Genomic DNA, 26,029 nt, shown 5'->3' on the forward strand with positions numbered 1-26,029 from the left:
TCCTGTAAAAATGTTAGTCATAGCTCCTGTCTCAAGGACAGCAGCACCTTAGATCAATTCAGACATGCAAATGCAAATTTCAGATTTTTTTCTGTCTTTTTAGGTGATATATTAGTAAAATGATGATAAGTAGTATGAAAGGCAATGGCAACTTTGAAGTCTAACCAATTTTATATAAGGAAATAAAAACAGCCTCCAACTCAAAACTTGCTTCTGAGTTCTTTTCTGTTTTTGTTGCTGTTTTACAGTTATATTTTCTCTACCAATTCTTTTCCGCCACCTTTGCTGTGTTCAGTAACAAGGGATACTCGCTAAACGACACCAAAGAATGCTGAATGATTCTCTGGTAAATATTTTCCGATCTTTCAGGTAGAAACGAGAAGAAAATGAAGAGCAATAGAAAGGCGGAATAGATCCTCTGCACTCTTATTTTCAGTCACAGTGATCCTAACTGCTTTTAGTGTGTGTAACAACAGCGGATAGCAGAAGTCAAGGCAGAAGTGCGTGGTGTTTTTTCTTTTTCTTTTTGGCAAAAGATCTGCCCGGCTCACCAACTTGGCGAGCTCCCGCGCAGGCAGCAGCCTGCCGCCGCCCCAAGCCCACCCGCTGCCTTTGCTCGCCCGACGGCGGGGCGCAAGCAGCCTACACGGGGCCGTCCCTGGCCACGGGAACAAGACAAAAAAAAAAAAAAAAAAAAAAAAAAAAAAAAAAAAAAAGCTGAATCATAAAAGTGTAATTGCCTCTGAGGCAAAAATCATTACGGTGAATCACCGCACGCTCCCAAGGCTCCCGTCTAGCTCTCGCACGAGGGGAGCGAGGCTGCCCCACATCCTAGGGCCGAGGCGGCGCCCCCTCGCCGCCCGCAGCCCCCGGCAGGCGGCTGTCCTGGCCGGAGGGGCCCTGGCGAGACGCGCCCGCGGCCACCGCCCCCGGCTCCCCCTCCGCTGACTCCTCCTTCGCGCCCGCCCCGCGGCCCCGCAGCGCGCCGGGGCGGGACCGGGCGCCGAGCGGCGCGGGCGGGCGCCCTACAAATCTCCCGCCCGCCGAGCGCCGGCGGCAGAGTGGGCGCGGGGAGGCGCTGCGGCCGCCGCGGAAGAGCGACGCCGCGTTCTGCCCCGGAGAAGCGGGCAAACTTCCTCTGCCCCGAGCTGGGCAGGGGCCGCGTCCCCGGGGCGGTTTCTGTGGCGACCGGGCGGCGGCCGTTAGGTTTCGGGGCGAAACTTTGCGAGCGGGCGTGAGGCGGGGGTTTCGCCCGGCGCGGCCGGGGGGCTCCGCGGCGACGAGCCGGGAAAGTTTTCCTGCGCCGAGGAGTCGCCGGGCGCCCACGCCCCCCTCGGCGGCTGCCTGGCGGCCCGTGACCCCTCCGCAGCTCCCGGCCGAGCCCGCTGCTATGGCACCCGCCCGTCGTCTCGGGGCGAGCCGGGGGAGGCCGCCCCCGGCCGGCAGTGACCGCCCCGGCCGCCTCGCCGTGCCGCCCTCCGCCCGAGCCTCGCCGCCGACGGAGCCGGGGAAGGGCGAGGGGCGCCGCTGCCCGGGCACCGCCTGAGCCCGCCGCCCATGCCCGGCCGGCGCCGCGCAGCCCCGTGGCTCCCTCCGCCCAGGAGCGGCTGAGACCTCGCACCTCGCCACAGGTAAGCGGGGACGGGGGGGACGGGGGTCTGCCCGCCGCCCGAGGCTGCCGCTGCCCTCCGGGGCGGCGGCTGGTGCAGCGCAGGGCCCCTCGCCCGCGGCGCGGCGGGCGCGTCCTGGCCTCACGGCGGCGTTTGGGAGGGGGCCGGGCGGCCCGCGGCGGCCGGGGCAGGGGCAGGTAGGGGGGTGTGTGTGTAGATGTGTATATTTTTATTTTCTTCCAGAAATAGACTTTCTGCCTCCCGAGCGGAGCCAGTTGGCATGTGTAGAGGCTGCCTGCCTGCGTGCAGCTGCTACACCCTCTTTTGTCTCGTCTCGGGTCTGAAATACTTTCTGTGCTGCCGTCGCCCGCCTGCCGCTGGCCGGGAGTCCTGCCTCGGCCGCAGTCTCGCCCCCCTCGCCTCTCCGGCCCCCCGGAAGTTTCCTCTTTTCCCCTATTTCCGCAGAAGTTCAGTTTTTTTTGTTTTCTTTTCTCTTAAGCTTTGTGTTTGCTTTGAGGAAAAATGGTGGTGTGTTGACTCTTTGGAAGGATGAGAGGCAGATGGGATGGACAAGAAGGATGTACTGCTCCCTTGCATGCAAGCATAACTCACTGCCGAATAAACCACTAGTCGAGTAGACGTAAGCTTGCTAGTAAGGTATACTCCGAAATAAAAGTACTGCAAGCAGCTTAGGTGCAAAGCAGATACTCCTAATTTCTTTTTAATACAGCCATTGTTAGTGTTTGCACTTGAATTTGGTATGTGTGCAGTTCTGCGGGTCTGGAATTGCAATACCTACAGCTAGTTGACACTTCAGAATAATTGTCATTAACCGTTGCTAGCCTATTTTATGCAGTGGTTATAAAAAAAAGTGTCTTCACTGCTTAAAGGCAAAGGTATTCAGACAAAAGCATTCCTTTAATATATTGTGTGTAAAACAAACTACAAAGTAACACATAGTAATGTAGTGGACCTCTACTTTATCATGCTTATGGGACATAAGGACTATATTGTTCAGTCATACTCTACTAACAAAGATTTTTGTATTTTCTGGCTTACCCTGGTTCTAGATCAATACTGGCAACTTGCTATTATTTCTGTGTAGAAAGTAGATGGCTCTTCCAATCTATGTGATGGAAATCAAATAAGTATCTAGAAACAAATAACTGGTGCATTTTTCCTTTAATTGTTTCTATAATGCTCTGTAGGAAGTAGAAAAACATTTAAAGCAGAAAATTATATTTCCATTGAATGGAAGTTGAATTATTTAGTAATGAAACTAGACAGTGTTTTAAGTTTGGAACATCTTAATGTACTTCTCGCATTGCCAGTAAATGTACTTCTAGCAAAATACTTGTTAGAATGTAATTATAAGACAATTTTTAGTAATTTGAATCATGGGTTACAATTAGATTTTTGTCTTGAGCACAGCAAAACACCCTTATGGGGAAAAAAGATATGCTGTGTATGCTAAAAGATATGTTAAATAATAATTTGGAAAATAAAAATCATATATAACTTGTATTTTGTTGGCATAAAAACATTTTACTTTTTGCTCTTTTGTTGAATTGCAAGAATTATCCAAATGAAAGTTGGAAAAAAAATAATGATGTAAGAGTTCAGCATACTAGGATTATTTTATTCCATGTATAGAAATGGTTTTGCCCAATGTAACCTCACAGGAATTAGAACAGAACTTCATTTTTATGGAAGCTCTGTAATCAGAGTATAAGAGGTGGTCTGTCTGATTATGATCTTGCAAATTATGGGCTAAGCAAGCCCTGCTCCCGCAAAGCACTGAAATGTATGCTGACCCTTCAGCAGGTAGGTAGTTTCAACCTCCATCCCTAATGATCACCTATGGTGTGAGTTAATTGCATGTAATAATAGTGCTATTAACTTTAGTGAAACTGTTTACTGGCTTAACTGCATTACTGGACCTTTGCTGGACCAAGCTCAGTTTCAGTGTGTTCTGCTTCCATTTCCTTCAATGCTGGGTATATGACACAAGATAAATGCCTGTGCCATATACAGGTATTCACATCAACCACAACTTAGTAGTCTTATGTTCTTGATTCATTCATACCCCTCTGGGGACAAAAGAGGGAAATAAGAAGTGAAAATTGCTTAAGAAGTAAAATTAATACATGGAACAGCAAGAGGAGACTGCTATTTATTGTAGCTTGTTCAGTTCCTTCACCAGTGAAAAGTCTAACTAAAATTCCTGAAACTAGACGAAGGTATGGTGTTTAAAAAAAAAAAAAAAAGAAAAGTGAAACCTAAGGTTGCCATCATGAAGAGTTTCCTATTTTTTACACAAGAATGCTGGCAGTCTTGTCTGTGATAGTGGTGGAGAATGCAATGGAAATAAGAGCTTGGATAATCCCAGCTAGTGATGATTTCTACATTTGATCTGGTGCCATTGTGTTTTATGAACAGCTCAATTACTTTTAGTTTAAAGGTGTTTGACCTTGTGACATTGAAACAAAGGGTGAATTGCAATTCGCTGTCCGATCTGCAAGATGAGACACTAAAAGTAGGATTCATTTATGAAAACATAGGCATCTTATGCCAGTTTAGACACCATACAGTGTCTGAGACATCTGCATGAGGCTGGCAAACAGGTCTAAGGAGAACCTGAACATTTGTAGACTGGCAGCTGAAGGCCAGGTAGAATATCCTATGACAATGTTTATATTACAGTTCTACACAGAAGCCCTTAAAAAGGCTTGAGTCTGTTCTCCAGAGACCTTGTAATGAAGACCTCTGATGCACAATCAGAGGATGCAGGAAGACCTCTGAATATGGCCTTAATACCAGGATTGCGGGAGGTTCATACTTGCTGCCCCTTTACCAGCAGAATCTCTGTAGTACTTCCTGTGCTACTACCTGGATGATTGCCTTTAAATAACTCATAATGATATTAATCAATAGCTTAAGAATTGGAAATCTCTCTACGAGGCTGATATGTATTTTAAAACAGAAGTGTACATTTTCCAAGCCCCCTTGAAATAAAAGGGATTTGCAGACGGTAGTTGAATTAGACTGTTTTTGCTGCAAAACAAGAATACTTAAAAGGAAATGTTTCTAGTCTCCTCCCTTATTGAGTAACACATCACCCACACAATCTTTGGGTATTCAGGTTCTTAACAACTGGATTGTAGATTGCATGGAAAGGTGAAATGCTGACAAGAGCAGTGAATGAAACTACTGAACAGATGTTTCGCACAGCTGTTATCCCACCCACTGGTTTTACTAGCTCTTGGGTGTCCACCTTTTGTGGCATTTGAGAGAATAAGCACTGTTTCAAACTTCCATATTGGGACTTCAGTCTAGCTGTACAGCAATAGATCATTATTCTAGTGCATCATTAACCATTTCCTCATGACAGATTTCAGTAACTGGATTATATGCATAACTCCTTTTCATATAAGTGAATCTTTCTGGGAGCAGCTCAAGTGTATCTGATGGCTGAATTCAGTATCAAAATATTCAGATTATATTGCTCTCTTAGTATAAATTAGATTAATTTCTCCTACCAGAAGATTATTACAGGATTAAAGAATTTAAACTTCCTGATTTCACCTGGATACTTTTCCTTAAAGATTAAGTATTCCTTTTTTGCACAGCTATCCACATTAGATGGATATCCTGTAACAAAGAACTATTTGTAACCTTTTATCTGCACCAGTGACAGAACACATTTGTATCACTCAGTATTCTTATTTTGGTCTATTCAGGGCAGAAATATTGCAAAGAGTATTTGGTGCTTTTAAAAATAATTCAGTGGCCAGAAGAGAGGAGAAAGAAGGATGTCTTTTCTCAGAGTCTCTGCTCTTCCCTCTTTCATGTTGGGGAAAGTTATTTTTCCTTTTCTCTGTGTTCCAGTGCCTAAAAACTTGTTAGAGAGGAGCAGAGTTGAGCAGAGTTACCTATCCAAAATTAGGCATCTGTGGAACAGCAGCAGTGAGATGTGATGATGTAGCAGAGAGTTCAGGAAACATAGTACTAAACTAGACCTGTGGAAAATGGAGCAAAGAATGACCTTTTGTTGTATTCAGTTTTTGAAAATTCTTATGGGGACCACAAGACAGCTGTCAGTTTACTGTCTTGTATCTGTTTATATCAATATTTCACTATTATTTATATCCCACTGGAATTTTAGTCAGTTGTTCCCTTCATTGGGAGTATGACCATTTTCCTCAAATTAAGTAGAAACCATGGACATACTTTTCTGCATTGTTTTTTAATTGTAACTCTAAATCTAACTCTAGCTAAATGATGCTCTAACTCTAGCTAAATGCTGAAACTTTCACTGAATCAGAGAAATCATGATTTCATCTCTTCAACTTCAGATGTACTAAGCAGGTTTTAAAAATCAAAGATGTAAAATATAATTTAAGTCACTTTTCATTGCAACAAGTTGCACTACACAAAAGTAGTGACAAAGAATAGAAAAATCTTTTTATATGAATTTGCTTTTTATCTTAGCTTATTTCACAAACACATTTGCTGGCTGAGCATGCTAGTGCTACCGTTCTGACATCCATCAATAAAAAGCTTTACAATTTGAGCTTGTAGAAGCTGCATCTTTCCACGAAGTCATTCTGTCTGTAAAGTAGGGAGGGCATTTCCACCGAAGGGTTGATAGTTTGAGCGTTAATAGCCTATTACTCCTAGAAATTAATTAGTGGCACTTAATTCTTTAACTCGAAGTAGCAGAGGTTTGTGCTTTGATGCCTGTGACGTATGCTGGGATCTGTTGCACTAGCTCAGAGAGTGGATATGAAATCAAAACAAGCTTTTTAGAGCTTCACAATGATAGTCACAATACTTTCTTCCGCTAAAGGGAATTCCGAATGTCATTTTAATTTTTGACAATTTAAACCACCATCAAAGCAGATTAATTAGGAGGCAATTAAAAAAACTTCACTTAGTCTATTGAATCGGGTGCGATAGTGATAATATTAATAGAATTTGATTTTTCTTCCATTTTCCATCTCAATGCCTTTGAATAAATGGTTCTGCTTATCTGTAATCAGTTGCCTATTGTTGAAGAACAAACTTGGATCCAATTAATATTATCACTTATACTTTGCTAAATGTTGAATTAAAAAAAGTGCCATTACTTGTACCATTAACTTTCCCATCCATCTAGTTGAACGTATAAAATTGCAGCCCAAAACAATGGAGTTTTCTCTCTCCTGCTTTGTGTAATACAACACAACAAGGGCATCATGTATCAAAGTATGTAAGAAATATACCAAAAGGTACGTTATAATAAAAAAAAGTTCCAGTTACTAACTTTTTGTATGCTATTGTCAAAAAGCATCTATTTATGATTTGTTAGGATTCAGTGTGTGAGAAACTGCAGATAAATGAATAGCTGTAAACCTTTTTAGTAGGATATTAAGCCATCTTCCCATGCACTGGAAAATTCATAATCAAGAACTACTTCGTAGTGGTAATATTTGCTCTGCCTCATGCAAGTTTGCAGGATTTTTAGGCAAGAGTATACTAGCCTAGTGATTGACTTGATCCCATTACTTTTCTCTGCACAGAGAGACACACATGCGCACACACACAGTCTATCTGTCTATCCTTTTCTCATGCTCAGATATGAAATACATCATGTGTTGATGCTGTAATGAGATGTACATCTGATGTGTTATGTCACGGAGAAGGCTGGGAATGGTGTCGCGTGTTGGGGCACCATGTTGCTGCAGCTAAGGAGCTTCCCTATGGAAGTGCTCCTTGGAGCACACACGAGGCTGTACCACAAGATGTGCACAATTTAGCGTTTTCAGCTTCTGTTTTTTGCATGATCTTGTGCTGGGTGCCCTTAGTTTACAAGGTATCAGGCAGCCTGCTGGACTGAGAAGAAGAGATGCTTTCTAGAACTGTGCTGTCCTTGAGACATGGATATCACAGTAGGGTTGTTTGAGGTGAGAGTCAAATGAATAAGCTTGACACAATGTGTTAGACCTGGCAGGTGTGTACTTCTTGCTATAAATTACTGTCTATTTAATAGTTGTCTTGTTTTCGCCTGAGGTATAGTTGTATTTCTGTAGAAAGGAGAAGTTAAATGACAGACAACAGGCAAAGAGGAATAAGGAAGAAGGCAGGGAAGAAGGGAAAACATGAAGGGAGAAGGAAGAAGAAAGAAGAGAAACATTAAAGAAAAAACAAAGGCAGAAAAAAAAGATACAGTAAGTTTTTCAAGCTGAATGATATTACATTCAGTGATTTAAACTATATAAACTCAAACAATAAACTGTACGTTCTGACCCAAATATGTAGTGATTCTTCTTTTTCCAGATATTCCTATCCTTTGACTCTGGAAAATGAAGAGATTAATTCTTGTCTCCTTGATATGCATTTTAAATGGTTTATTTTGTCTTTATGGTGTATCAAAATACAACAACCTGCAAAAATGATGTTTAACAGTTCTTACAGAAGATATCCTGTAAACAAATGAGTTCAAACACTGACATAGGAAGAAAGGAAGCTGGGGAGTACACTTTGCTCACCAAGATAGAAACTAATAAAAGTGTGTGTTTATTGCCTTCTGAAGTACTTTCAAGTTAGGTGAGCTATTGTTTCCTTTTACAAACAAACTAATAATCTGAAACCAAAGGTTAGCGCTACACAGATCTATCTAATCTGTTGTTGTTTCATAGAGGACTAATAAGCACAATAAGCGGAAGGGGAACTGTTCCTTCAAAATGGTGGATAATAGATACTTGATTCTGTTCAAGTGAATACTTAGCTACCATACCTGCAGAGATTTTTTTCTGGTATGTTTTTGCTATATGAGTGTTAGTAACCTAATGAGGCAAAGGCCTGTTCTCTGGCCCTGACGCTAGCTGGAATGGTCTGGCTATGTTCATATTTTAAACTCTCCTGGCGAGAAATGGTCACATCCGAAGTGCCTGACTAGAAGTATTTCCTGGACTGAAGTAGCCCCCCTGTCATGCTCGGGAGTTGCTTGAGAGGATGCTTGCAGACATGGCCACAAATGTCCCAGGTATCACTCAAATAACATAAAAGAAAAACAGTAAGCTTTCCACAGCCTAGGTCTATGCCCTGGCACTTGTTGCAATCTTTTTCTATCAGCCAAAATGATCTTATTAAAACTGTATTGATAGATGTGGAATTGAAATAGAAGTAAGATATTAAAAGTTATCTTTGGCAGCCATAGTCTGTTTTAATTACATTTATTATGTCCGGTTTCAGTTCAGTATCACAATGGTAACTTTGGTATTACAGTAACCAGAATTTGGGTCATTCTGTTTAGTTGCACCAAATATGTGGAATCAGTGGTGGAATGTACTGAAGCACTATACTCCCAAATGGATTACAAGAGATTTACCAAACAATTACAGACTCACACACAAAGTAAATCTCTAGCTGACAGTTCTTTAATGTTAAAATTATTGGCAATGTAATAGTAGCCTGGTACAAAAATCACTAGCAAATGTTAATAATAGAAATCCAGAGACCTAACTGACTCTCCAGTGGAAGTAAAGGCTTGGCCGTTATTATAGTTTACAGACTTTAGAGCAGTAGAGTCACTTCACTGCCAAACTGCTTTCCCCAAACTCCCCTTGTGACCCTACAAAATATTTGCTTTGTGCTTTGCCAGAAAGAAAAGAAAATTATTTTCAAATTACTTTGCAGACTCCTATTCTGAGTTTATTTCCATTCTTTTACTAATTCAATTTTATTCTAGGAATTGGCTCTTTAGCTGGTGACCGTGGTAGAATATCTACAAGGTCCTACATGATGTCGCTGAAATATAGTTCAGTAGGTTATATTATATTAGAAACATACAAATTACTGTTTTCCAATCCAAGCATGCAGACAGTATACATACCAATAATATTACACACAGAAGCATTTACTAGTTAAGAACAAGCAATGTCGTGTTTTACAGAATTCCAGTTTGTAGTTTTGCATTATCTTAGTTATTGGCTTTAGAGTTGAAATGGTAATATGGAAAACAGATTAGAGCTAAAACTGTGGTTCTTTTTCATTTTAGTCCTTAATATTGTTAATGTTATCATTTGGTTAGATTTTTTTTCCTGCAGCATCTGCAGATTACGACTAGATACCATTGCATACATATCTAATTCTTGTAAAAGAGGTGCACTTACCACAGAATCGGAATTGGAATATGAGGGGCTGAGCCCAGACAGAGTAGTATAGCTTTCTGTTCATATTTTCTACATATTTTTACCAACGTAAAAGGTTCTTAGGCTACCTTCATAGCACGCAAATGCATTATCATTGTGTGTTGTGATGTGACTTCATGACATATGAAGTTCATTGTTTTTCTTACCCTCTCCAAAGAATTTCGAGAATAGTTAGCAATTGTTTTTGTGGCCATTTTTGTCAGTATACATATTAGTAGGTGTTTGCTCCATGTTAGAGAAGGCAAAGTCCAAAAATGGAGCTCCTGTAGCAGAAAATGAGTAAAATCTATGTGATCCGTAGTTTCTGCAGTCATTACTTCCAGAATTTTGACCTAGTCCCAGAGAAAACTCTTATTTCTTGTGTGGGAATATTCTTAATTGTTGCTAGAAGAAGTTTCATTTTGAACAAGGCTTGTCATCTTTTTCAGGTTCGAGCCTAGGAAGAAACTTTTGGTTATTTTCAGCCCAGAATATTGAGTGCTTTGAAAATAAGGCCTGACACATTGCTTAATATTCCTTGGGAAGCCAATATCAGCACAGACCTCAGATTATATATATGTAGTTTTTGTTAGACCTTATATTTGAGGAGATGGACTTCAGAATTCAGTTCCAGGCTTCTTTTCCTAATCCAGTAATTCTTGTTGCACAGTCGAAGAAGCATCTACTAGGGAAAATGGGGAAGATAAATTAGAAAAGACAGAACGTCCAGTGCAGCAAGCTGTGAAATCAGATGGAGAGAGAGAGGTTGGTTAAAAACTGAGTCTGGAAGAGTGATGGCCCTCAGAGAGGGTGCTGATGTTATGGAAAAATTTGGATTGGAAGATTTTTGTGATGAGTCATTTGCTCTGGAATTAGTTGAGGATGTTGCCCTTCACACAGTGAGACTGTGTTTGGGAATACCCATGTTCCCAAGGGTGTGTGGCTGAAACTCTTCTAACATTTGGGAGTTTGGAGGTTTTTAGACTGGACCTCTTGCTTGGAGGTTTTAGTAATGTTAATGTGTAGATTCTTCCATTGCTTTATATTAATGATCTTGTTACTGAGTTATGCCTAACTGCCTGGATTCAATGCAGTTGCACACATTCGGTGGCTCTGTGCTGTACAGAAAACTGACAGAAACTCTAACAGAGTTTGTTACACTTTTTTTATTTAAAAATTTATGTGGGCAAATACGGTTCATTTCTTGACAACTCTTGGACTGCAAATATCATTGTTCTATGAAGACAAAATGTAGAGAAGACGATAGGCAGCAACCACAGACAGCAATTATTATGTATGTGCAAGCACCACACTTCTGCAGATAATGTCTTAGACAAGAATTAAGGAGACATATCTCTCATCTAAACAGCAGGAAGTATGACAAGTGGATCTTACCATGTTATGTGACTAGGAGCACATGTGACATTAACATCATAAACCTGTGTATTTTCTTTCTCTCCTTTCAGTAAATCCACAGGAAATGATGAGGCCAGCTGTTGACATTTGCCATGGCTACCAGTTTAGCAGAGAAGGAAGTGGCACTTGTAACAGTCAAGGCTTCAGCAGTGACAGCAGAGACTTTACAGCATTGGAAGGGCCCCAGAGAATGGGTCTGGTCTGCTTTTGTGCGTACTCTTTTCCCAGAATTTGTGTCTTTTGATACTCTTTGCAAATACTCAGCTGAAAGACTTCTCTATCCACAGCTTCCTTGCACTGAAAGATTGCCCTTGGCATGGTCACGTGCCTGTGTGTACTACTTCTTGTCAGCCTGCATTTTGGCCATGCTTCTGCCTTGCAGATAGCTTTTAAACTGTAATGTACTTGGTGATGTGCTAACAGGATGTTTTGCCCACATGTGCTGGTTCACGATATGGAAGATAGACAGGAGGAAGGGATAGTAGCAGAGGTTGTTGACATGGACACCAAGATCAGGTTTTCAAGATCTTTGTTAAAGATCTTAAAGCAGTTAGAATATCAGCTTTTAAGAACAGAGTGTGTCATCACATGATTGATTGACCTCAACCTTGAAGCTGAGGTTCTGGGCAGGTTTCTCTGATTCCTTGTGCCTAAAATCTCATCTTGGTAGGAAATCAGCTTCTCAGACAGGAACATCAGTGAGATGAATGTGATAGATATGCATCAGGTAGAATCTGTAGACATTTCATAACTGTGTTGGCTGGAGTGAGATTTTCTTTAAGAAATAAAATTTGAGACCAAAGATTTGTTCAAAACAATAGAAATGGTTTAAAAAGTATTTAAAATCACTGACACACACATCATATGTTAAGTCATGGGGCTGGGATTAAACAAGCTCATTGTCTGTGTGCAAAAGCTAGAGGATAAACTTTGTTAAGTATGACTTACTTTATACAGGTTTTTTTAGGAGACCTATCAGTCTTGGTGACCAGACTGTAAAAATGCATAATAAGAGCCACAGCAGAGATCTGAAAAAGAGCCAAAGAATCCATCCTGGATTTTCTCACCTGAAAAAACAAAAGAATATAAGAATTAATGTCATGGCTTGGGAAGAATGATAAAACTGAAGCTGATGAATGGCTTATGTTAATCATTTTGTATTTGGCTTATGTTTTAGTTTCCAGTGTACTTTATTGTCAAACTGTTTTTATTGCTCATTCTCAGCATAGGTTTTATTTGTTTTTGCTAAGACATACACTACATATTTATAGTGCAGAAACTCTCCCCCTTCTGTCCAGATAGTTCATGAAAGAGAAGCATGGAAAAAAGCATGGCTATGTAGGCAAGCTAGTGTTGCATAATTTGGATGTTTATCTGAATGTACTATGGCTCTTCTTGCTGGTCTGACAGTCATTTCTGTTTTCCTCAGGAAAACCTGTCTTTTCTTTCAATATTATCTTGGGAGGAGAGCGGATGATTTATGAAACTGTTTCCCCTCTTTGTGTACAAAATATGGGGTAGTGGATTTGCCTTGTATGTAGATTTCTAGGCCCTGGTTGTGTCCAGTGCTCCAATGAATATTACTAGAAGCACCTTAATGCTGTGTCCCTACTTTATAATGTGAACACAAGGCACCCCTTTATCATACAGATACAGACAAGATACCAGTATGTATTCCCACATTGAGAATCTTATGGGATGATGTTACCTGAAAGGTCTAGTAACAGCTCACTTCTATTTCTCTCTGAAATAGTCTTCTAAATTCTTGAGGGATTTTGTGTCCCTACCATGTCCTCTTCCCTCTTTTTCCATCTCCTAGGAGGTCCGTCCTCTCCTCTTGTGCTTGATTTCTCCCCTTTTGCTCTTTTCCTGCATCAGAGAAGTAAATGCTTAGGGAAGTAAATACTATTTAGATTAGCTTCTCTTTAGGGTTCACATAGCCAGGAACTGTGCCGACTGAATGGCTCCTACAAAATTATTTTCAAAAGCTGTTTAACTTAAGCAAGTCAGCAAAGACATAAGGGCTTGGATTCTCTGCTGTCATTGCTCACATTTTGCATCAGTATAACTCCTTGGTTTCAATGGAGTTTTAATATATATCATAAAATTGGTGGAGGATTAGATATTACAGACTAAGAATTCAATGATGCAGGCCAAAAATTCTCTTCCTACTGTAATCTCAAGAACATTGTAAATAGAGACTTTCAGTTTGCTGACTGTTGCTGTTGGAAGTGTGTTGAGGTCCTGACCACAGAGAAATCAAAGGCAGAATTCCCATTTATTTCAACAAGATTAGGATTTAATTCAGTATGCTAGCATACTAGCTAGCATGTACCTAGCAAATACAGTGTGCTGACATTTACGTGGCCCAAAAATGTCAAAGATGTTTTCTGTAAGTCATGCCTTTATTACACAGACAGGGCAAAACAACTCACAGGAGCTAAAAGGGTTTTAGTTAAAAGCTGTGACAATCAGTTTCAGTTAATAAGCTGCCATCCTGCAAACCCCCAAAGCTTTCTGGAATGTATTTTCTCCAAAAGAGACATTGTAGTTTATCTAAGCCATATTAAAGTGGGGTTTTTTGTTGTTGTTTTAAAGTCCTTAAACTCACAGTTTATCATTTGGATTTTAAAATGTCTGTTAGATAATTTCTAAATGATATATCTAACATGTCTGACTAGAATGAACTTTGAGAGCAGGAGAGATTTTTTCCATCTAATTTCTTTGGTTATATTTTAATATAATGTTACAAAAGCATATGATAGGTTAATCAAGATTTTAAAAATTTTCATTTTCAATTTTCTTATTTGTGGTATTCAAACTCTTAATGGGGAACATAATGGGGAACATGTTTCTTTCAGTCCAGGATAAATATTTTTTAAATGAAATGACTCAACACAGATATGAAATGATTTCTGAAGCCGGTAAATCTCAGAAGGTCGGATGTTCATTCTGCAAAAAGCCGACCATTCATGAAAGCCCATATCTCTCACTTCAAACAATAATAGTAAAATCTCAATAACCTTTATATCCCAATGTGCTTGAGCAATAAACTGGGAGAATTAGGAAAGGTTATATAAATGTGCTGAGAATTTACTTTTTTCTCCTTTCTGGTTGTTCAATCCCTTCTGCTGGGATGAGAAACACTGTAATTTTCTGCCACTTTGTATAGCCTGACCTGCCAATTCAAGTGAGGGTAAGAGGTGCCTAATAAGGCATCCCTCAGAATATGCTCCGATAGCTCTGTTTTGAAGAAAAACTGTTCTTTCATCTACTCAGTAAAGTTCAGTGATCCAAGAAAAAAAGAAAAAGAAAAAACTTCCTCCCAAGTTCAGATGTGAAAAGAAATAACTGAGCATGCACGCTTCCACTGGCATGGTGTCACTGGATACTGAACTGCTTGTGTGAGGTTATTGCTGTCTGTGCCGCAGGTAAGAATTTCAGTAGCTGACAGGGTGAATTTGGGCTTTCTATGAGCATCAGTGTTTGTGATTCACTAGGCTTAAAGTGTCTCATTGTAATAAATGGGTTGAGAACAACCAGTTGTTTAAGCAGTATAAAGACCTGCATTCCTATGCTGGATGGTTTATACTGTTAAGGTAATAGAAATACACTAAGTTTGTAGGGCATTTCTTAGGTGTGTTGATGCAGACTTGTATGCCTAAACCAAATACAGCAGTATCTAGATATAATATATGCAATCATAGCGGTCTTAAAGAAACACAGGCATAAGAACCTGGCGATGAGGGTTTTGTTACTGGCTCTGCCACAAATACTGTGTGACTTCGGAGAGCTTTCCTGATTCTGTCTTCCCAAAAATGCCTAGGCATCCAATTCCAATATTATTTTCCTTCCGTTGGAGGGTGTGTTCTTCAGTTTCTTTTCCCTCAGTTTGCTTATCTGCAGAATAGAGATAATTTCATAGGAGGCTTAACACTCATAAATACTCACAAGGGTTTTCTGAGATCTTTGAATGAAAGATTCTACACGAAACCAAATCAGTATTATATACCCTGAGCAAAAGAGTTCTGTGAATGTTGGTGCCTGAGCCAAATTTGATGGCAGAAGACACTTTAATATGCCAAAGTGTATTGGAAATTGAAATATTTGAACTGAAAATAAAATAACAATTGAACTTGGATACATTTTAACAGTGGAAAGAATTAATTCTTAGAGCAGCTTTTAAGAGCTGAGTTGTCTCTCCTTTACTTAAAGTCAAGACTATGTTTCTAAAATACCTACTCTAACTCAGGGAGAAGTTACAGGCTTGATGCAGAAATTAGAGGTGAGTTTCTGTGGTTATGTATGTAGCATTCAGACTACAAAGGTCTTTTCTGGCCTAAAATATCCATGGTTTTTATTGGTGGAAGAGTCATATGTTTGCAGCTAAATAGTGTTTTTCTCTAGGGAGATTTAAATTCCATCAAAGCTATTACTTTGAAATGTATAATGTAAGCTCATTATTTTGACAAACGTAATGGGCTACATGTTTATTTTAGGCAAGTATCTCCAGCTGCATTGATAAATAGATGTTGGGAAAATTGGTGCTGAAGGGAGAATGCTGTTCCCCAGCACGCAACTTCTTGGATAAAATTTAGATTGCGCGTGGTCAGTGTAGTGAATGGAACAAATGTATTTAAGTAGGTATAAAATTTCAGAGATGCTCTGTGCCTTCAGTGCGGTATTTATTCCAAATAAGGTTAGTATCAGTGAGTTTGCCTAACAAATTCAGTATGTGAGCTAATATGGGCACCATGGATGGCTGTATTTATGTGACACTCAGTGGGATTGATTAGCCTGGGTAGAACCTCATGCTGCTACAAGTATAGTCTGGATGAGCTGGTCCAGATGTCTCTCTGTGGGACTGCATAATTTAGACAAATCCTGTGAATGCAGAAGCAATTGACATGCCACCAGTTGTCATGAGCAAGGTTTCATGTACGAAGGTGCATACAAACACTTTAGTAATATTTTTGATGGCTTGAACAATGATTTGAATTGTGTCTCATATGACACACAACTGGATCATTTCAGCACTTTCTGAACTATTTTTGAATTGGAATAACAGTCTTTCTTCTTTTGTCTTCCTTTGCAGACTGTAGTAAAATTGACTTGAATTACATACTTGATCTAACTTCAGAGTTAGCCCTGCACTGAGCATGAGGTTGGACTAGATGACCTCCAGAGGTCTCTTCCCACAAAAATCATTCTATAATTCTGTGATTTAAAAATAAGTGTTTTTGATTTCCTTAGAACAATGAGTTTGCTTGCTTCAGGGCCACATAGTTGGAGAGATAGGATTAGCATGTTATTCCAAATGAGTAAGAGTCTGTAAACTCTCTTACTGACTACAGAGATGAGGTTCCTTGTCTATGTCTCACTTCTGTGAAAGCTGTGACTTCTGCTCTGTGAAAGGGAGCTGCTGCCTGAGTTCCTTGTTCTCCTCAGTTCATCTGGAAAGATGGATCCTGACTCCTCCTTGGAACTGAAGGAACAATAGCCCAAAGGTGGGCACTTCTTTTGTGTCTTAAAGACTCTTGTAAGCAGAAGAAGAGTATTTTCATGCCTAATGTTATCTAATATTGCAAGAAGTCCATCAGGACTACCTTACCCATAGCTTTTGATAGATGAAGCATCATGTGTCATCTTTGTATTACATACCCTGGCTTGATGTTTGACTGAAAAGGAAAGATATTGCTGTCAGGAGACACCTGCCAGTAAGAGGTAATAGCTACTTGCTCAGCTTGTTTAGAAAAATAATATTGGTCAGAAAAAGAGTTGGTTACTAGTGCTGGAACCACAGCATGACTAACTGCCAAACTTGCCTTTCATGAATAAATCTGTGGTGAAATACTGTAGAATGTATTTTATCATCACAGTGTCCAGCATCAGAGATTTTGGATGACAAGGTTCAGTACTTTCATGAAACCTTGGGGACAAGTCCGATTGGAAAGGCAGGGAGACGCTCTGCGTGCTGGTTCGACCTATGGCAGAGGCAGGGCAGTCAATGAGAGCTCTCCTCCTGCCCCGGGGAGATCTCCCTCTGAGCTGGCTGTGTTGCATGTGGTGAGCAGGCTAGCACCCTTGGTAGCCCTGTGCCTGGAGGGGCTCCCTGGGGGAAGGAATGTGTCACCGTAAGGGACTGCCTTTCCCCCTGCCCATGCTTCTTACAGGCTGCCTTGGTGGACTGAGTAATTATGGTTGGTTTTGTCTCCTGTTAAGCCTCAGATGTGAGGTTTGGAGATTCTGTCCCAGGTAGTGATGACTAAGGATCATATTTTTGGAGAAAGGGCGTTTATAACTTCTTGGAAGAAGGGCATTATGACGTATATGTTTTGTTCGTGGTGATTTACTGGGCTATTCCAGATGCAATTATTCTTCTTTGCGAAACTGGAAGACTCAGGAGAAGAAAGGTTAGACCTGACAGTTGTCTAAAAAGGTTCAAATTAGGTGATGATGTGATATGGATAACTATGTAATGAATGAAGTATTATTTTTAGACATATTCAGTCTCTCTAATATCTCATATAAATACTATCTTAATAAATATTTGGCTTAAACAGAAATATATACTTTTTCTAAGCAAAATAATGCTTTGGCTATTTTAACAATGAACATGTCAAGTACAAGCCAATGCTGTGATAAAATTCTTTTGTCATGTTTATGGGATAATTAGCCAGTTGAAAAAGTTTTCAGCTAGCACTTGCTGACAGTACTAAGAAAGAGAATTACTATGTTGCTTATTTGTTTGCTAGGTTGCTAGGTTAGGCTAAAGTGGAGGTAGTATCTCTTACTTCATATTCATTCACCTCACAAAATACCGCATAACATGGTGGTCTCAAAGAATCATTGAAAGTTTGGCTGTTAGTATCAATGGGACCAGAATTTTGTGTATGTAATTAACTGGGATAAATTAAATGTTCATCTTACACTCCCCTTGTTCCCCCAAACCCTCAGGGGCTTTAACAAAGCCTATGTATTCACAAGGAGTCCAGGGTCAGGCCTGAAGTCTGATTTGCATGGTTTAACATGAAGCAAACTTTGCTGTTTTTTAGATTCACAGCTCAATATAATTGAACAGTTCTTTTTCTGACATATCTTTTTTTAGAAGATAAATCTTTTGTATGGGAAATATTCACAGAATATTGTGTGAAACACTCAGAATTATCCCCATTCTTTTTTAAGTGGGTGGTTAATAATGGAGAACTTATGTGTTAGTCTGCAAAATCTGTATTGTATAAAGAAAGGTTTTGTGATCTATTTTTTCTTCTTTAAATGATAGTTTAAAATTTTGGGCAGAACAGATAATTATTCCTTTTTTGTGTGTATCCTGTTCACTCATGTTATTGTAGAGTCTGAACAAAAATTGTCATCACAGAACTCGTGTCCCAGTTATACTGACAGTGTGCATAGAATATATATGTATATAAGGACTTGTAGATTTTCAAATAACAAGTTAAAATATTAAGATCAACTTTGCTAGATATTTCCCCTGAGCCTCATTCAGAGGTCAGCCAACCTGTTTCTGGTGGAATTTTCACAAAATCTTCAGGCACAGGAATGTCTCATTCAATTTAAGCCCTAAGTTATTCCATTCTGGCAAAATTACAAACAAGAATTTACAAAGGAAATAACAAAGCAACAATACCTGTCAGCATTTTAAATGGACTTTGGAAAAGGAAATGCTTTCCTCTGTAATGATACAAAATACTATTGTGAATCGTAGAAAATCAAACAGGGAGGGACTTCGAGGGGTCATTGAATCACTCCTGTGGCCCATGGCAGAATAAGCTATACTCACTACTGGATCAGATGCTGTCAAGCCATCATGTTTTTCTCATATCCAACACATAGTTAAAAGATCAGAGCAGTTTTATGCATTAAAAGTTGTAGTTCAAGATATATTTTAAAGCAAAATACTTGAAAATAATTTAATCTGCAGCTACTTAGTTAGATCTAGATTTCATCTTTCCTATGAACTGAAGGTATCAGTAATACCATGCAGGCTGAGGTATAAGAAAAAAACCTGAAGAAGCAAAGTATCTTTGGTGAGTAATCTTGAAAAATATCAGCAGGGAGAAGACAAGAATTGCCAAAAAATGACAGATTTTCATAACTGTTTCTCCTTTATAATGCTCAGGGAAATGAAGGCAAGTTATATTCTGCATGCGTTTTTTTTCGATGAACTATGGGAGATTTCATCATGCTCAGTTTGACTTTAACTGCAAAAGCTGTTCTTCTGGAGTATGTCTAACTGTAGGTGAGTGATAACAATGGTTACATTTTAAATTAAAATGCTAATGGCAGAGAAAGCAGCAGATTTTACAGAGAGAACAACAAGCAGCCTTAATTATGGAGACTGCCAAAATTGTCACAGTGATTTAAAAATAGACATTCAAGGTTTATACTTCCGTGTAGTTTTTCTGAAAACCTAAGAATTTACATTTAATGCACATAATTTAAATGAAGGAACAGTCTACAGATTTTAAAATATTTATTTCTTAGTGTATCACTAGGCTTTGCAGTCAAAGATACTTTGACTTAATAGACTACCCCAAAATCTAAGCTAATGTCAAAACAGTACCAAATAGTAAGTGGCCTTGTTCGTACCATATTCAACTTAATAACTCATGTGTTTATGAAGAAGCAGTCCATGTCAATCACATAGAGCTATGCTAAAAGACAGCTCCCTTTGGGTGAATGTGGAGAAGCACTGGGTCTCAAAATGTGAGGATGGACAGGGAATAATTTTCTCTTGCACTTTAGAATGCAACTTCCTCAGACAAATGGCAAACCCTGATGCTAGTGCACGAAGGGCAGGGCTGTTAGCTTTCATGAGAGCCCTTCAGCTAGTAGCTGTTCAAAATATAGCTGGTTTTGTCTACACATTGCAATGACACATTTCAGTAAGTTGCTTAACCAGCATCATGCCATCTGGAGAAACTAGCACCTGTGCGAAGAGAAATATAAAAGTGATGTTGCATCCAAGCCAATAGGATCTGTTTCTGCAGTTTCAAGGCCCAAGCTAGCACCTTTGCAAGGTGCTTTGCTGTGGGTTTTATTAACATTAGCTCAGAGTTCAGCTTACTGCACTTCATTGCATGATGCAGTTATGCCCTGTGGCTGCGATTCTGGCTTGTTTTGAAAGTTGGAAACTTTCTTTATGGTCTTCTGTAAAGACCATAAATATATTTTGCAATATATTTTAGCTTTATCTAAAAAGCTTTTAGCTTTATCTGAAAGTTACAGTTTAATCATTATTTTTGTTTATTAATTGAGATATCCACATTCACTGAATATAAACATGAAGTATGAAGTAATATAAACACAAAATTTTATTTGTTTCCATTTCTGTTAAAGCTATATCACTGCTCACCTCCAGCATGCATTAATTTGGTAGAGCTGCTTTAACATTTAAAGTTAATAATGATTTCTTTTTAGCCAACCAACTGTCCAGCACAATGTGTGTGAAACTCAGGTTTTGGGACAGGTGAGGGAATCATGAAACAAAAGGCAAATTGAAGCAGGGAGAGTTAAGGAGACTAGTGAAAATCCAAACTGAGCTAGTATTTTAACTAAGTCCTTGTTCTCCCCATTATGTAATCTCCCTTAAGTTGGTAATTTTTTTTAGTGTGGTCTACTTTACACTATGTGCATATAGTGACTTCAGTGTTTTGTCTGGTTTAAGGTTGCTTTGGATGAGGCCTGTATGACCACTCTTGGACAGAAAGTATTTGTTAAGGCACATAGGCAATGTGAGGCTTTCACTAGAAAGTTAGAATATCATTCTAACAGCATTTGAGGATGATTTCAGTAAAAACTAGTGCATGAGTTTTTGTGGTTACTCTATAGAAGCAAGCAACTAACCAACCCTGTTTCCAGAGTTTGGAGATGTATGCTAGCATACAGACAGGCCTTCTGTCAAGAGAAGGCTGGGAGCAAGCCAAAATATGGCTTTTAGTTTGCAGAAACATATGACAAATGTAGGTTAAAAAATATTCAGAGAAAATATTTTGCTCTGTGGTCATACCATACTTTTGGTTTTAAGTGCAGTCAGCTCACTGAAACGAGCATCAAAATCTACCAGAGAATTCAGCTTTTCACTGATTTTAATGTCAGGAAGAACTTGTCAGGATAATCAATACATTGTAGTAGAAAGTAAAAATTTGGGAATTCAGGGGAACTACATTAAGATTCCATTGTGATAGAAGTATATACACAGATGTGCCTTGAGGAGGAAAGGGGTTTGGTCTCTCTGTAATATCCAAAGCTGGGTGGGCTAACAGCAATGGAAAGGTTCTTTTTATTGAACTGATTAGGAAAATAAAGAAATGTAAAGAAGTGAGGAAAATTAATTAGTTTAAGGTGTAAGAAACAAATACTTCTCTTTGAGACAGGGACTGTTTTGTTTTGTATGGCATTTGGTGCTGAAAGGTCCTGATTAATGAATGAGCAAATAGGTACTACTGTTACTGCATGTTACCTGCTGCTAATAATTTATTAGGTATTTTCAGAAGTTAAAGGTGAAAGAAACTTTACACAGAAAGGCTACTTTTAAAAATGACTTTACCACTTCTTGGCCATGTGCCTCCTGTTGATTGATTCTGAGTGATCAAAGTGTTGATCCTGCAAAAAAACCTAAAATACAGGCTTAGAAGTAATCATAGAGCTCAACTGTTACATTGTTAAGTAACACTGTATGAAATTACACATAAGATTAGTTGTGTCAGCTTTTGTGGAATGACACAATTTTTCCCTACGTGATGAACAGCCAGGTGAAAAGCTGTAGTGATCCTGGCTTAGTCCTAGGAATTCTTGCTAGTTTTAGCAGCCTTTAGTCACATGAAAAATTCCATTGATTTTAGTGGAGGGAATTCCGGGAACTTAGGTTCACTAAAGGCATTCCTTTTCTGTCAGTGATGGACAAGTTCTGCATTCAGTTTTCAAGATCACAGTTTTGTTCTACATGCAAGGTGCAGGACATCTGGAAAACTTATTGTAATAGTTCTGTGACCTTTAAAATGAAGAGAAAAGTTTATGCAGGTAAGTAGATGTTTACAAATTCAGCTCCCTGTAGAAGGTTTAAGCTAGATTTGCAAACATAGTATGTACTTGTATCACTATAGAAATAAGAATTTAAGTTGCTGTAATTCCTGTGGGTACACTAAAATAAGCCCTTTATTTTTTTCAGGTTTATGAAAGAATCAACATTTTAAAGTTCTATAGTAATTATCACCATATTGTTTAATAAGCCAATTTAATGCTGAAGTGTGAATGTTTAAGAATGAATAATGAGAATGAATCTTTTAAGATTTGAAATGGACAGCCTCCAAAGACTCCTCTAAGCACATAAATAATAAACCATGGTAGTAATTATTTTGAAATGGCAGCAAGACACACATCAAGTATTACCGATGAGAAAAAAAAAAGTCTGAATCACATATAACATTCTGATCCCATTTACATTAATGGCAACCTCCTGTTGCTTGAACATAAGATTTAACCTCTTATTATGCATTTTCAAAGCACATATGAGGGCATTCAGATATCTAACTGGTAAGACAGATGACCATGAAAGTTACGCTGAGCTTGACGAAATGTAGGTGAAGAACAGATAGAAAACCTGGAAAGGAAAATTAATCCTAGGACTTGCTGACTTCAATACTTCTTCCTCACTGAACTTTTTTTCTCAGATAAACGTTAATGCGTATGGTAGTCCAAAATTAGTTTGCTAAACAAAGTTTGGGCTTATCTTCAACGTGATGACATTCCTTTATGTACCTCTATCTTTCTTCTTATGATAGGATGGATTGCTCTTGTGTGTCAAATGAAACCTGTTCCAAAATCCTAGGTAGTGTTCCAGGGATCGCTGGGCTAAGCCCTGTCAATATGGATAATTTTTTTTTCCAAATGGGAGGTATAGTATAGGGCACATAAGAAGACCTTGGCATTGTGCAAGCGGTATTGGTATGACCATAGGATTGAAGGCATATCTACATTAGTTTTAAGCAAACAGGCTCTGGTATTGATAGTGATGGCAATTTGAGCTCAGCAACTGACACTCAGTCTCCCCCAAGGTTGCGTAGATATCTGGCCAATTAGCCAGTGCTTCTAGTTTCAGACCCCAGATCAGTGGTGGGTTTAGCTGTGATGGTTTAAGATGTTAGTTCTGCAACTGTCTGTCCCTGTCTTTGTCAAAGGTCTCTTCCTTTGATGGAGCAGCAGGGGCATGAACACATGACAACTTCTCAATTGGTACAGTTTATATTTTAGCATATTAGCATAAATGATTAATGAAGATAAATGAAGCATTCATATATTCCATTGCAACCTGCAGAATCTTTGGCCAAGGCACATCTGATTCTGCTGTTCTGCTGATTCTGTTCTGTTTTGGTGCTACAAGGCTGCTCTGAGAAGTTCTGGAATTGGACACAATAGGTAAAGCATTTAATCCACTGGAATTCATGCATCAGGGCACTTCCCCTGATAACAACACTCAACCTAGTTGAGCTGAATCTGGACCAGCTAAATCTAGAAGAGCTCCAGTCACTGCTCTGGTAGCCTTGTGGACCTACCCTACATATCAGTGTTTCTTAATCATCTTTATAGTTATATCTGCTTTTATTTTTTGTGGTTTTATTTAATTTTTTTAATGAATCTTCGCATGATGTCTTACAGCTTACCTGTCATGCACAGGTCACAGCGTGAGAAACATTACAGTAGTTCGAAGAGCTTGTTGATGCCAGCTCCTAGCATTTTTGGCGTAACAGACCTATTATCTCAGATCTTATAATCCTTCTAGTAAAACTGACATCCTAAATGGTTCATCTCCTAGATATGAAAGAATGAGGAAGGTTAGATAAAGTGAATGAGGAAAGCATGTAGCTCAGATAGGCTGGCAAGAATTAGAGGTATACAAACCCAAGTACAGAGAGAGTTACAGGAAAAGGGGAAGGGAAATGTGTAGACCTGCAGCTCTCCCCAGGGAGAGGACAGGGAAGCTTGGCAATATAATTTCAGGGATCCTTGGTGACCAAGTGAGAGACAGTCAGATCCTCCTTGAGGAAGGAGGGAGATGCTGGCAAGTCCTAATGGGAAGGTGACATGTAGGGAGATTAAAAGCTGGGAGTAGAGTAAGGAGAGACACCTTACTCTACAGAAGCAACAAAAGCCATTCAGAGGAAACACCTGAAAATATGCTATTATTTGTATGACCCATTCTTAAGCCTCCTCAAAGATTTGATATTCTGCAAGTATAATCTGTATCATACCACATGTTGTAAAATGTATTTTTCTTAATAAACTTAAGAGCACGTTTGCATCCTTACCCACAGTAAATAGAATCTTACTCAAGTGAGTAGCCCCACTCAATTCCACTTGAACTGTTTGTAATAGAAGTAGTAAGGCACCGCCGATTATCTGTAAGGGCCACAGAATGATTTTCTGTGAGCTATGGTAGTACTTCCATGGAGAACAGAATGTAGATCACAGCAGGATTTCTCCTGCAGCATAGTTATATCCCATGTGAGTCACAGCAACAGAATTGAGTCAGCTGAACCAGCAAAGTGCTGATTACGTCAAAGAATGGCTGCAACTATTTCAGACAAAGAAAGACAAAATCATATTTTGAATTACATAGGTGGCAAGTCTATCCCTTATTGAATAATATGTTGAAATTTCAGTTCTGTACTGATACCATGTCTGTATTAATTCCTTTATTATAGGGAAGATTTGTTCAGCACCTTCTTCTTTGCTGGGTTAGGGCTTTTTTTTTTCCGTCTCAACAGATGTCCAGAGAGAATGTAGATGGTCTGTAATGCAGCTGTGGATTTTTAAGAAGAAAGGGCTGCAGGTGCTCTATGTTTGAATTCATCTTCAGATGTTACTATTTTGATAAAGAGCATACGGACACTTTTTATATTGTTGCCTAAGTGCTTTTCCATTCCACTTTTGTGGAATCTTGAATTCTGAGACATTATTGAAGACAATAAATCAGGTATTATGGCTTAATCACTCACACAGATGCAACCAATGAGAACATTTGTACAAAAGACACACTGTTTGTGTGTGTGTGTGTGTGTGTGTGTGTGTGTGTGTGTACGTACATTTATATAAGATTTCAAAAATTCCACGAACATCAGGAAAACCATTCTATTTTCCTACTTCTAAATCGCACTGAAAAACAACCTGAACTCTAAACCTTCTGATTCTTCACACCAAATGTCCCCTGAGATTATAACTGATAAGAAAAAAAACCAACTTATTCATACTAGCTGACTGGAAAAACTTGTGAGAAATACACTGGGAGGAATGAGAAGGAAAGGGAGAGAAGCCTTGGTCTGGTGACTGAAAACTGGGGTGTAGACCGACATGTAGGATATGGTTTTGTTTGCCATCTGCACTCTGCCCAAGAGGGATGATTTCTCCTGGCATTTCATGGGGTGACAATTGCTGTCTCAGATTTTCCACAGTTATTTTGATCTGTGTAAAGACAAAATTCTGCCTTTTTGGCCAAGTGATTCTTTGCTGTGATGAGGCCACTGCCATCTTAGCCTCTTCCACATTTACATGGGTCTGAAACATGTCCTGACTGAAGGAAATCAGCTACCTCAGAAACTGCCAAGGGATTCCTAGCCAAGGGTGCAGGGAGAGCATGATTCAGGCAATGTCAGCGTGGAGGACTTGGACCTGTCTCTGAAGATCTGCTTCACGGATCAGTGTGACTATTTAATTCATCTGGCTGTTAAAATAACACTTCAGCATGAAGACTAAAGCATTTCTCAGTAGAGATATAAACGGCATGGAGAGAGATTTGGTGACTCCCTACTC

The 26,029-nt window shown here is 39.4% G+C and overlaps 1 protein-coding gene across 2 annotated transcripts in view; it reads left to right on the top strand.

Moving 5' to 3' along the window:
- The first annotated feature begins 960 nt into the window (after positions 1–960).
- Positions 961–26,029, top strand: part of TMEM200A (transmembrane protein 200A) — a 54,371-nt gene continuing 29,302 nt past the window's right edge. The window contains exons 1-2 of one of the 2 annotated variants that reach the window (XM_064508977.1): positions 961–1,631; positions 7,682–7,819. The gene's annotated coding sequence lies outside the window, so the exon portion shown is untranslated. The remainder of the gene's footprint in view (positions 1,632–7,681; positions 7,820–26,029) is intronic. The other variant, XM_026121071.2, reaches the window with a different exon arrangement.

This window comes from Dromaius novaehollandiae, chromosome 3, assembly GCF_036370855.1.
Source record: "Dromaius novaehollandiae isolate bDroNov1 chromosome 3, bDroNov1.hap1, whole genome shotgun sequence".
In the NCBI taxonomy this organism is placed as follows: domain Eukaryota; kingdom Metazoa; phylum Chordata; class Aves; order Casuariiformes; family Dromaiidae; genus Dromaius; species Dromaius novaehollandiae.